This window comes from Bos javanicus, chromosome 11 (genome assembly GCF_032452875.1).
Source record: "Bos javanicus breed banteng chromosome 11, ARS-OSU_banteng_1.0, whole genome shotgun sequence".
Taxonomy (NCBI): domain Eukaryota; kingdom Metazoa; phylum Chordata; class Mammalia; order Artiodactyla; family Bovidae; genus Bos; species Bos javanicus.
In genome coordinates, this window is record NC_083878.1 from 26,481,241 (window position 1) to 26,494,605 (window position 13,365).

General features: G+C 40.0%; 2 protein-coding genes across 8 annotated transcripts in view; both read left to right on the top strand.

Annotated features, from left to right (window-relative positions):
- Window positions 1-13,365, top strand: part of PLEKHH2 (pleckstrin homology, MyTH4 and FERM domain containing H2) — a 524,875-nt gene that overhangs the window by 461,847 nt on the left and 49,663 nt on the right. The gene's annotated exons all lie outside the window — the stretch shown is intronic.
- PPM1B (protein phosphatase, Mg2+/Mn2+ dependent 1B) overlaps window positions 4,641-13,365 on the top strand; it is a 94,361-nt gene continuing 85,636 nt past the window's right edge. For 2 of the 7 annotated variants that reach the window (XM_061432230.1, XM_061432228.1), the window contains exon 1: window positions 4,642-5,088. The gene's annotated coding sequence lies outside the window, so the exon portion shown is untranslated. Of the gene's footprint in view, window positions 5,089-12,449; window positions 13,006-13,365 lie in introns of those variants that run through there. The other 5 variants (XM_061432226.1, XM_061432227.1, XM_061432229.1 and 2 more) reach the window with 4 other exon arrangements.

Here is a 13,365-nt window from a genome sequence, read left to right on the forward strand (position 1 = left end):
TCAAGGTTTAGTCCCACAAGAACCACCCCGACTTCAGGGGCTAGTCAGCAGTTCCAGGTTGTGACCTGTACTTCTAACTGATTAGGTATAAATCAGGAGTTCCCACCACCCCCTCCTTGGGTTTGATACTTTTCTAGAGGAGCTCACAGAACTCAGCTCACAGGGAAACACTATCACCTGCTTTTGATAAAGGATAAAACTCAGAAACAGCCAGAGGCTTCCCTGGTGGTCCAGTGCTTCAGATTCCGTGCTTCCAATGCAGGGTACATGGATTCTATTCCTGGTGAGGGAACTAATATGTCACATGCTTCTTGGCGAGGCTAAAAAAAAAACCAAAAAAAAAAACAGAAACAAAACTCAGGAAGCCAAACGGAAGAGATTCATAGGACAAGCTATGTGAGAAGGGTGTGAACTTCCATGCCCTCGCGGGGCTCACCGCCCTCCTAGCCTTGATGTGTTCACCAACCCAGATGCTTGCCAAAACTTGTCATTGAGGGTTTTTATGGGGGCTTCATTATGTAGGCAGGATTGATTAATTCATTAGCCACTGGTGATTAAGCCCATTTCCAGCTCCTCTCCCCTCACCAGAGGCCAAGTCGAAAGTTCTAACCTTCTCATTACATGGTTGATTCCTCCAGCAACCAGCCCCCATTCTCCAGGAACTACCTCATTAGCTTAAATTCAGGTAGGGTTCAAAGGAGCTTATTATGAATCACAAAAAATTCTCTTGACACCCCTATCAAGAAACTACAAAAGTTTTAGAAGTGCTGTGCCAGAAACCAGGGATAAAGACCGAATATATAATTATTATAACCACAATATCAGTTAATAAATTCCATAAGCAGCAATATGCATCATCTACCATAGCACATGATTCACAGTGAATGGTTAGTAAATATTTGTAGAGTGGAGCTGGTGAATTTTTTCTCAAGTGAAGAAAACAGGTTTATTAGTGGAACATTTATTTTCAGTGGTTAAGAAGGGAGTGGGTCAGATGAGACTACTTGAAGTATGACACTGACGCTTGTTGTCCGAGACTACAGTATCTGCACATAAGAGGCACATAAATATGCTGAGTGAATAAATGAAATTTCTTCTAAATTTCTCCTAAAAATTCTTTATAGAGAATTTCTTTCTCTATAAAGATTCTTATTCAACTGTGACAAGCATTACATTAGGTGCTATTATGTACCATATCCCATTTAATCTTTAAAAGTCATGTGGAGTAGGCAGCACTGGATTACCAAGGGTGGGCTTAGTGTACCAGCAAAACTAGGGCATCCAATTTGTTTGGAGAAAATTGATACCTGATGTCTTATTTAAAAAAGAACTTGAGAGTACTACAGTCAACATTGGAAAAATCGGGACCTTTTCTACATTACGTTTAGCATTATTTCTATTTAAAATTATGTACTGGGGAGTGCTTTGTATTACTAAGAGTGCCCAAAACTCTTCATCTGACTCTGGAAGAAGATGTTATGATTCCTATATTACAGAAAAATAAACCGAGGCTTGTTTACTAGCTGAAGAGCTCAGTTACTAGCTGAAGCCACATAGCTAGTTTTTAACAGAGCCCACTGTGATGATACGCAATGACACATTATATGTTAACGATGATACACACCAATTTTGTAAATCTTCTTGGACCTTCCCTATTGGTTTAGTTTTTTAACTAAATAAAGTATGTAACAAAGTAAACTTAAAATCTTTTTGATCCTTGTTGTACTCTCAGCACCTAGAAGAGTATTCAGTACATCCTTATTTTTAAAGTACATCCTTATTACTGACTGAAAGAAGGAATGATGGACAATCATCAGCCCACCTAAATGACTGTGCTTTGTATTAATTTCTAGGCCAACCAAGGGAAAGTGAGAAGGAAGTCAAGCAGACCAAGAAAATTCTCTGATGACCCTGCTTGGATTCTCAAGACAAGGGTCCCGAGATGTCTCCACTTGTAGGATCTTTAGCATGATTCCTATTTTGGAAGCTGGGATCCTAGATTCCCTTACCCCTGTATAAGGCATGTCAGGCAAAGGAGTATGATCTAAAGAAATAGATTCTATAAATCATTTAAGAAATATTTCCTGAGAACCCATACTGATCCCATACTGATAATGAGGGGGACAAGAAAAAGGCAAAATCTAAATGGGCTACTTCTTTGTTTCTTATTATTTTTCTTCCCAACATGCAAACGTAGGGAAACTGAGTTTTAACTTACAGTATTTACATTACCTATGATACCTCAATCACTGGAGTGCATAAAAACTACGTGTGAGAATTGTTTAAAAATTCACTTGTCTTATCCCCTGGGTCCCTGTTATTAGAGATGTGAGTGGACCCAGGAATCTGCTCCCCAGGTGATTCTGATGCTGGTGGTCTAGCCATCATGCTGTATGAAACACTATCCTTACACAAACTTGAGTAGATTAAGCAATCTGAATGGCAATCAAGCCTTTATTTCTGCTCTCCTCACAACAGCCAGGACAATCACCCTATTCTTAAATCTGCCCTTCTCCCCAAAACACTGACAGCACCTGAGTAACATTGTTTTGGGTCTTAGCTTAACTGTCTGCCCAAACCAATTTACACCAAAGTATGAACGAAGGTTAAATTCTCTTTCAGGGCATTTTCATTGGGGGAAAAAAAAAAAAGGCAACTTAAGGTATTAGAATGTCTTCATTACATTTTAATTTTCTTTTTCTTGGGGGTGGGGAAGGAGCAGAGAATCCCATGGACAGAATCCCATAGACAGGTGAAAAGGGACCTGGAGAACCCCAGGGACAGAGGAGCCTGGTGGGCTACGGTTCATAGTGTCATAAAGAGTCAGACACGACTGAAGTGACTTAGCACGCACGAATGCACCTTTTAGTCTAATTCAGTTGCTGGAAGAATTATGTCCACTTCTCTGATCCTCTTATTGAATCATTCATTCTAGATTAATCCTGCATTAAGCCTTCCTCCGTAAATTTACAGGAAAGATCCTTTTGGTCATCACCGTCTCTATCCTGTTTCAGTTACAGCAAGCATCATCTTATAATTTATTTTTGTACTTCAGCTCTACGTACAGGGCCTGACAAGTAGCAGGCGTTCAATAACCGTGGAGCGAACCAATGTCAAAGACTAGGCCAAGAGTTTCTAAAATCAATGTTGACTAAGAAACAAAACAAGGAAATGCTAAGGGCTGAATGCCAGGTAGTGCGGAAGGAATAAAAATAACCCCTAACAGCACAGAGGGAGAAGGCGATGGCACCCCACTCCAGTACTCTTGCCTGGAAAATCCCATGGATGGAGGAGCCTGGTGGGCTGCAGTCCATGGGGTCGCTAAGAGTCGGACACGACTGAGCGACTTCACTTTCACTTTTCACTTTCATGCATTGGAGAAGGAAATGGCAACCCACTCCAGTGTTCTTGCCTGGAGAATCCCAGGGACGGGGGAGCCTGATGGGCTGCCGTCTATGGTGTCGCAGAGTCGGACACGACTGAAGCGACTTAGCAGCAGCAGCAGCAACAGCACAGAATCCTTCCGAAAGAATCACCTGTCTCATTTTCTTACATCGCTTTTTGGCCTCTCCAGACACCCCAATTTCCCGCTCTCTAACTCCTTTTCTTCCCTTATGGGGACAGGTCAGGCAGGTAGTCCAGTGCAGCTGCTTTGATTGGTCGGCGATGATTTCATTGTTAGGGAACATCCGGGCCTTTCTCCTCCCCGCACCACCTCCCTCAGAGCCCTGCCTTCTGAGTTTCCCTCTCCCGCGTGCGCCCCACCCGCTGGCTAAAGCAAAACAACCGCCTCTCCTTGGATCGCTTCTTGTCCTCGCCTGCGCCATCCTTCTCGTCTCTACGTCTAAGAGAGGCGTTTATATCTTCCAATGAGGGCCTAGTAGGACTTTGTTTGCCAATCAGCAGCGAACCCCCTGCAAATCCGGGTGGGACTAGGCCTCCACACCTATAATTGGACAGCCCATTGGCTCCTTTATGGCGTTTGGTTTTACGCAAGGCTTAGAGGTCAAAAATAAAGGGGCACGGTCCTCACAGAACGAAAAGGCTCCGCACAGACTTTCTGGGTTTGACCGTTTTGGAGGACTAGCCAATCGCTTTTCGAATACTTCCCCGCCTTTTGCGCGTTTATTTAAAAAAAGCCGGTGTGACGGACTTGGAAATTGGTTTCGTGATAGACATGTAAAGAAAGCCAATGATTGAAAGTTCGGACCACCATTTGGACCAATAAGAAAAGTGAATCGCTAGGGTCTGGGCTCTGAGAGGCAGAGCGCAGGTGGGCGTTACTTGATTGACGACGGTCTCTACTTATGGCTGTTAGGGTGGGTTGGTCCCTGACATCTGGGCGGCATAGCAGAGGCGGGGCTGAATGAAGTAAAGGGTAATAAAGGGTTGGGTCTCACTCAGTGGGCGGTGTTTGATGGATAGCTGACCTTGCCAATTGAAGATGGTCACTTGTGTCCAATGGGAAACTAAGGACCCAGGGGCGGGGCCCTGTGGGCGGGGAAAACTAAGGACGGAGGTACTGGGGCTGCCGGACTGGGTGGGCTGTGATTGACGGGCCGGCCAGCCAACCGACTTCAGTGAGAGGCCGCGTGGCGTCCCAATGGGTGGGAATGGGGGCGGGGCTCTCCGAGGGGCGGGGAAGGACAGGGTGCGGGGAGGGGGTTGCAGAAGGAGCGGAGCGGCTGCTGCTCAATGGCGGAAAAGCCGCCGGTGCTCTGACCGCCTCGTCCCCCTAGCAGTTGCGGGGGAGTTTCCTGCCGGCGCGGCTGGAGTCTCTGTTTCTCAGGGTTTGGTGGCTGGAAGATGCTCCAGAGAGACGAGGCTGCGGCGGAGGAGGTGGCGGCGGCCGAATCGGCAGCGGCGCTAGGGTGGAGAGAAGGCGGCAGCGGCGGCGGCGGCGGCGTGCGGGGCCCGAGGGTGTAAACAGCCCCGGAGGCGGCGGAGGCGGTGGCCTAGACCCCGAGCGGGAAGCGGCGGCTGAGGCAGGGTCGCGCCTCCGTTGGAAGCCTGGGCTGAGTGCAGCAGGGGGGCTCTGCGGCGGTCGCGAGCGGACGCCCTAGACCTCGCCTCCCTCCCTCGCCCCAGGTAAGGCCGCTGGGCGACCCGCCGAAGGGGAAACGGCTCGCGGGCACCGCGGAGGCCCCGGACCGTTTTCGGGGTGCCGTCGAGCCTCGGCTGGGATCTCTGCCCGCCTAATCCTCGCCTCTTTTCTTGGGCCGCGGAGCCCGGGGGAGCGGTATGCCGGGCCTGGCTCCTGGCTAGGCCCCTTCCCCAGCCGCCGCCTCCGCGCTCGGCCGAGGTTGGGAGAGGCTCGGGGCCGGGAATTTTAGTTTGCTTCAACGTCTGAAAGTAAACTGCTTGTTCCTGTTCTCTGCGAGCATCTCTATCATCTGAAAGCACTGGGACTACTCCAGGCCTTAACTCGTTCCTTCCTGGTGCATGCCTATATGAAAACACTACCTTTTCCCATTTGTTTCCTCATTAGCTTCTGCCCTCTGCGCTCCACTTCACTTCCTTGTTAAATCTTCTTTCTCGCTCTTCTGTCTCTGTGTCTCACCACCTTCTTTTTCATTAGTGACTTTAAATCGTTTCTCTTTCTCTTCTCAGCCGACTCCGGGCTTCCTTCCCTGCCCTTCCCAGCAGTCCTTTTCGGATGTCTGTCTTTTTACCAGTAAAGCTACTATCGTCAGTATTCCAAATCCACCAGAGTGCCATTAAGAATAGACTCACCAGTTTTAAGCGGCAGATCAGTTTTTTAATTAACTGAGCCTAATATCCTTTTTAAAAAATAGTGTTATTAAATGCAGAGTGTGGAAATAGCCCTGAAGTTATTTTAAAAATGAAGAGCTCAGTGAGTGTTGTAAGAGTTATTTCATTTTTCAAGTTGCATGACCTCCAATGTCAGATTGACTAGCTCTAGAACATTTGCCCATTTTAAGTGTTTAATAGCGACTCACATTCATCAGTATTCAAGTTGGCTTAAAAACAACTTGGAAACTTTAGAGAGAAGACATAACAACAACTAGGAAGCTGTTTTGATGAAGGCACTGCTAACTACCTTTTAAAATAGGCTCTACATGTTTAATGTATCAAAATAAAGTTGGCGGGAGTCTTGTAAAAAGGATTATTTAGGAATTTGAGTAGTCTCAGTGTTATGTAGCTATTTTAGGAGAAACATTCTTTTTCGGTTAACAATCGTTTACAACTCCTGTGATGTGAGAATTACCGAGGTTTATTGCGGGATTAACACAGGAACTCATTTTATTTGCGCTACTGCGTGGATGTAGAAGTGGTAAGTTGTTCAGGGTAGATAGTGCAAGCCAGTATGTTCCAGTGGATGGAAAAGTATGCCACCAACACTGAATGTTAATAGACATTATTTAATTTACTTTTTCTGTTGGGCAATAGCAAAGTTACTGTTGTTGGCCTACTTTTAAATAGTGCATTTCTAAATAAATAGTGAGGCAGGTTATTCTAATTATTATTATAGTAGTCTTTTCCAAGTGTACAGCCTTCTAAAAAATACAGCTAAAATTACACTATTGAATAGTGGTAATTTATTAAAGGAATAATTTTGTAGGCTTCTTGAATGGACAATGGTTTCAATAGCACTTTTATTTAGTATTTTAACAGATTTTGTTAGTCAACAGATTTTCAGGGATAATCCTGATTTTTACTGTGCTGCTTTCTCTCAGTGGCTTCTTTGTCTATTTTTTTTAATGGTCGTTTGTATTTTCTCATCATTTATTTTTGCTCTCATAAAGTCTTACACAGTTTCTGCAGTGTTTCTTTATGTTGCATTGTCAATATGGAATAGTATTTTTGTTTGATCTTTCATAACCATTAAGATTTCCCCAGTTTCTTGGACATTATCCTTTCGATTTGTTCATGTTGTGATTCTTTTAAATGTGACCAACAGAGCTTTAAACACCTGTTTTCTTATACTGGGTGTCTGATTTTCTGTAAAGACTTGAGGAATAAGTGAAAGCCTTTTCAGTTTGTCTGCTAGGTCAGTAAATACTATTTTATGTTAGTAATTCACATATAATTATCAAATCCCTTAAGAATACATCATTTAAAGAAGTGGGATAGTGTCTAAAATAAGAACACCTCGTTCACAATTTGACAAGGTCAGAAAAAGTGGCTCTCATTGACAGTTTATTTTCTTACACAATTTTTTTTATGGAGTCCTTTGAATTAAAATGTGTGGATAGACTCTCTCTTGGCATTTGTGGAAGAGTAGAATTTGCCATTGGATTGTTTAGCAATCATAGTGTTTCATTAAAAGTTGGCTGAGCCTATAATGGAAGAATTGCACACATGTCCTTGTAGGTGGATTGGTAAACATTTATTACACATGATGCTGGGAGTGAATGTTCCCCCTTAACACAGACACACACACACACATTGGTGTTAGTTACACATTTTGTCTACATTATATGAATATTTGTATACTATGTGTAATTATTTAGAAATATTTTTTGACATCTAACGTAGAAAGTAATAAAATAGTATGATCCTAACTCTACAGTAGTCCTTCATAAGATATTAATAGCATGAATAAAATTAATTTATTAAAATAAAATTCATAGTATTTTACTTTTTTGTGAAATGTGACTTTCACAGTTCACTGATTTTAAGAAGAAATTAGTTGACAAAAAACTGACAGTTTCAGAGTTCTAAGAGTTACAAGTTTCTCAAATTACAAAATTTTCAAGTAATACTTGGTTGAAAATTACAGGGAGCAGTAAGGATTTGGGAGAATATGGATTTTCAATGATTTTTTCACATTATAACTGATTCTTTTAATTTTTCCTTAGTGAGCTAATTTCAGAATTTGGATTGAAACTAAATACTGAATTTATTTTAGCAACAAAGTTTTTTTTTAGAATATATTATATATTCTATCAGAATTGTGAATTAGGAGGATTGATTAATTGGGGATTTGAGATAAGATTCCTGGAAATTGAGAAAACCCCAGAAGTGTAATCTAGATTACCGTCCATCTTGCTGTCCTGTACTCAAACTCAACAGTCAAGGTAAAATATTGTAGATTAGGAAGTATTGATTTTTATAGTTTTTGCTTTGATTATCATAAAATTTATAGAATGACAGAGGTTGTCATCAGCTTCTAGCAGCTGACCTCACAAGTATAGGTGAAGAAAAAGATACATGGAGTTCAATATCCATTTTATTTTATTCTTGTTTTAGGTGGTGATACTTCTTTATATCAAAACACTGATTTAAAATAAAATAACTTTCAGTGTTTTAAACTAATTTAAGTATGCTAATGTCTCTGATTAGCCATTTTGGAATCTTTTTTTCAAGTGAAATATTTCTAAGGTGATTTAACCTCCTTGTGTATATTTGACTTGAGTTACACTTTTCGGCGTTTTCTCTGGTTTGTCCCCAAACCACCACCGTTTAGAATGATTTGATCAAGTAGTCGAATCAGTGTTATAAAAATAAGTCTTCACTGAATTCTTGCTAAAATTACAAAACTTTCAAAAATGTAGTCTGTCTACTGTAGTTTCATTTATCAGACTTTATGATTTTGAGATTTAGTTTTTAATATCATCTAGCAACCTAGGAAACAAGTACATATGGTTGCTTATACCTTTTTTTTTTTTTCAAGTTTTCAGAGTGTTTTATTTGTACCCGTAATGTTAATAACAGACATAAACATTTTGCTCTGAATTGTGGTTAAGTCATGATACAGAGTTTCTCAAGTTTTTTTCTTTTTCTGCAGCTAGCTCCTGACCACACCTTCTATACCGTAACAGATGTGCACTTCATAATAACTTATTTAACTTTGGAACCCAGTAGTTTAACAGTCAAGTGTAGCGTTTAACTTCTTATAATTAAACATTTAATTGGTTTGTAACATTTAAAGCATAGTTTGCTGATTTAAAGCTTTTATGACTTAATAAGTGTAATGGTAAACTTACGTGAAAATGGATTCAGAGTTTTCTTTTGGAGTATGTTGAAATATCAAGATTATGTTTATTGGCTTTAAATTGATTTCTTGAAAATTAAAGATCTTAAAGTTTAGAGACATAGTACTAGTTGGAATATGTGCTTTGCATCCTTTTGAACAAAAGAAAACATGGTCTGAGGTTTAGAGGAGAGAGAAACATTGGAAGACTTCTATTTAATATTAAGGAACTTGTCTCACTTTGAGAGATGGGACCAATAACTGGTGGTCATTTAGGAAGGGTCAGATCTGTGTCTGTCTGGCTCTGTTTTTAATCTCTGTAGAATGACCTTCACTTCAAAATAGGTGATAAGTGAAAAGCACATTTGTATGAAAAACATGAAAAACCTTTTCATGGAAAACTTGTCAAATGTGGTCATTAGGTATAATTGAGTTTGTTATATAAGAAAAAAAGCCAGGTGTATAGATTTTGTTTGATAAGCAGTACATACCTGAGAAGTAGGTTTGATGAATTTGTAAAGTTCTGAAGGATTTCAAAGCACTTTTGAAAGCTTGAAAGTAATGTTACTGATTCTTAAGTATAATGGCATTTTCTTGATGTAGGTATGTATAAGTGTACTCCTAACCTTGAAAAGGGATGGTTAATACTCTTATGAGTAGGAGAATCTAAAAGTGTTCATATAACTCATAGGTGCTTAAACTTGTCTTGGCAAAGAGTTTTTCCTTCTTCAGATTAAAACAGTACTTGAGTTAACGAACTGGCGTTATCTGTTGAACACAGGTGGCCCTTCTTAGTCTCTTACAAAGAGGAAATAAACTCAAAGCGACTCTAAAAAGATAGAATTTAAGGGAGATAAAATTTAGATATGAGGAGCTTCCTGTTACTTTTGCTTACTTTAGGTTACCAACCCAGTGAGAAGTAAAAAATTGGTAGAACTTAATAGTATTTAGTCAGTAGGCTGCTCTGCTCCTGTGTGTGTGCTCAGTGCTCAGTGTTGTCTGCCTATGCGACCTCGTGGACTGCAGCCTGCCAGACTGCTCCGTCCATGGAGTTTTCCAGGCAAGAATACTGGAGTGGGTTGCCATTTTCTACTTTCCAGGCAGGAGGCCCAGCAAAACAGACAAAATCCTTGCCCACAGAGATCTTATGTTCTGATAACAGACTCTTCCTTAGTTTACAACTGTGCTCCTTTCATGGATGACTTGAATTATGAGTGGGATTTGGCATGTGTGATGTTTTCTACACTTTGCTTAGAAGCTGTGATTAGAGCTTTACTATTTTTAACAGGAGAGAAGGAAGAGGAGGTTTTCTATAACTGGACAAAAACTGGAATATGAAAAGAGGAAGTAGGAAGGGGGAAATAGTGTTGTACCTAAGATTAAAATGTGAGCCAAAGATTAAAAAAAAAAAGAGATTCCTACGTTAGGCATGTGGGAAGCTGGGGAAAACACCATTTACTGTCCAGTCTCGGATAGAGGAGTTCTTGGACAGGAGAATGGGAGAAAAGATGGAATAGTGGGAGAAGGGTAAACCGGGCTTTTAACAAGTCTGGCTTAAGTAACGGGATGTTCCTGTAAAATATATATTATTTGTGTTTGGAAAAGACCCTTTTCCTTTTGTGAACATAGTTGAAAGATTAGTGGTTGGCCAGTACTGTCTGAAATACTGTCACTGATTTGTGACTGCTGATCTATCTCTGGTTAGTTGACAGTTCTGTTGAGGTTAGCTGATGGAGTCAATCCATCTCTTAGTTTATTGTCCTCAAATTGCCCTGTATATTGAACTGCATCCCTTAATTCCATAGCTGTTTATGTATTATTTGAAGTTGTGCCTTTGTTTTCCTGCCTTGTAAGTTTCTGCATGATGTCCTGTTGTACTTAAGAGACAAAGCAGGTACTTAGTTTTCTACTTTCTGTTCATAGCTTCTTTTAGTGACCATCCAGTTTGGTGAAGAAGTCTCTTCTTGAGTTTACACAATACATTGCACACTTTTAAAGATAAGCATGAGAGATCTTTGATGTTTGTTTTTGTTTTAATGCATAATTGTTTTTTGCTTTCATTTATGAGTCATTCCGTCAGTCTCATGTGATCTTGCTTGCTGCAGTGAATTGAGATAGATTTTTTTATGATTTTTTTATTTTAAAGCAAATCAACTTCTGTTTATTTCAGTGCTCCAATATGAAAATGAACACTAGTTCCATTCATGGCCTAAGAGACTCCCTTTATAACACCCGAATAAGCCTTCAGAGTATTGGTTTCACTTTTAATGTATTTCTGTAACTGTATTTATCACTTTTATCAAAACTCTGATGTGCAGAACTTGAACTTTTGAATATATTAAAGACTGTAATTCAGACAAGGTTCATTAAGCTGTTCAACATCTGGACATCTTTGCTTATATTTTAGACTGAAAAACGAAGCAAAAATAACCTTACTTGATTTCTAAAATTATCATTCATAAAGTGTTGGTGATTCTAGGTGTTAAATGTAAGGAAATTGAGTTTAGCTTCTTTCTGTTCAACTGTTCTGGAGTGTTTTGAATCAGAATGTGAAAGTGAAATAGTAACTTTTAGCTTAAGACATAATAGATTCAGTTATACTTTCATTTTGTTTTTGTTTTATAAAATCCGACTCTAGTTTGTAAGGGAAGTAGAGGCGTCTAAGGAATTAGTGATAATTTAGGATGTTATTACTCTTAACATCTTGAGTCTTTTTCTCAGTGATAGGTTTGTATTTTAGCTCAGTTTATTTGCTGTTGGGCTTTTGATTTATGTTGCTCTTTCTGCCTCTGTCTCTGCTTACTTGCTCTTTTTTAAGTACAGGGTGGCCACCAAATCTGGAAACAACAATAAAAAACCATACACGATAAATGGTTTATTGATGTTATAGAATATGTTAACATAATACCTATGTTCAGACTTTATGACCATCCTATAGAGTGGAATTCATGTAAGTAGGTCTTCTGTTTTTGTTTGGAAATATATTAATTACATGGCTATTATGGAGTCAGGTATAAGGTATTGAATATAAAGGAGTAGAGATGCATAGTTAATGATAGAGAGCTGGCTAGAATAACATTGATCCTGGGATTTAAGGGGACTGAAAACTATCTAACAAGGTAAAAATAAGTGTGATGGTTAGTTGGTTTGTAATATTTGGCTAACAAAGTTTGGGAGATGCTGGATAAGCAGTAGCTTCAGGACTGTATTTGAGAGATGGTCTCGCGAAGAGTCAGACACGACTGAGTGACTTGACTTTCACTTTCCACTTTCATGCATTGGAGAAGGAAATAGCACCCCACTCCAGTGTTCTTGCCTGGAGAATCCCAGGGACGGCGGAGCCTGGTGGGCTGCCGTCTATGGGGTCGCACAGAGTCAGACACGACTGAAGCAACTTAGCAGCAGCAGAGGTGCTGACCAAACAATGATGCAGTTAAGAGTGTTTTTAAGCCTTAACCCTGCCTTTGGTAATGGTAAAATTCTTACGTCACTTGAGAATGAAAACTGGTCTACATCCACAGAGCTAGATGAGAATGACTTTCACAAATGTGTGTGAAGCATCTTTTCCAAAGATTTAGATGCATATTTCTGAATTTTTGCTACTCTTTGCTTTTAGGTAATGCTGTCCGATGCTTGACACTGTTAACTTGTGTATGTTTGTAGGTGTATATTAAGTGTAAGAAACCTTTGTACTAATAGGGATTTATGTTTCTTGGAAACATTTCCAAAGGAAGGAAGGTGATAGGAAGCATAGACTCTATAAAGTCAGAATGCTTATATCCAAGTCCTTCTTCCATCATGCTATAGATCGGATAACTTAAAACAATTACTTAATGTTTCTAAGCCTCAGTTTTCTCTTTTGTACAGTGAGGCTATTTCATAAAATTGTTGAGTTGGACTATTCCATGTGAAGTCGTTACCATAGAGCCTTGGAATGTTATAATTTGAGTGCGTTCTCTTATTGCTATAACTGCTGTGACTACAGCTTCTAAATGATATTGGTAAATCAGAAGGCGGAAGGCCCTGTTTGAGATTCCCACTGAACCTTTTAATGATTCTGTGATTTCGTGAGTTATATATTCTTTCTTGGATTTAGTGGCCTTAATCTGTAATGTAATGTTTTTGAGTTAAGACAGAGAGCTGGACCATATGATGTCTTGAGGTCCTTTTGATTCTTAAATTTAGAGCTCAGTTTTAAGATTATCATTTTCTTCCAAAGTATGAGCTACATAAGGATAACAACTATGTTTTGTGTGGAGATTTATCCATTTATCTCTATTATGTAAACATTTGTTGAATACATTTTCCCATAAAAAAACAGTATCTTTTAGGGGGAGGAGGATAGAGAGTAAGAAGAGGGAAGGAAGGTTTGTATTTCTTCTCAGGAACCTGATGCTTATTGTGTTAAAGGTATGAACACAGATTCC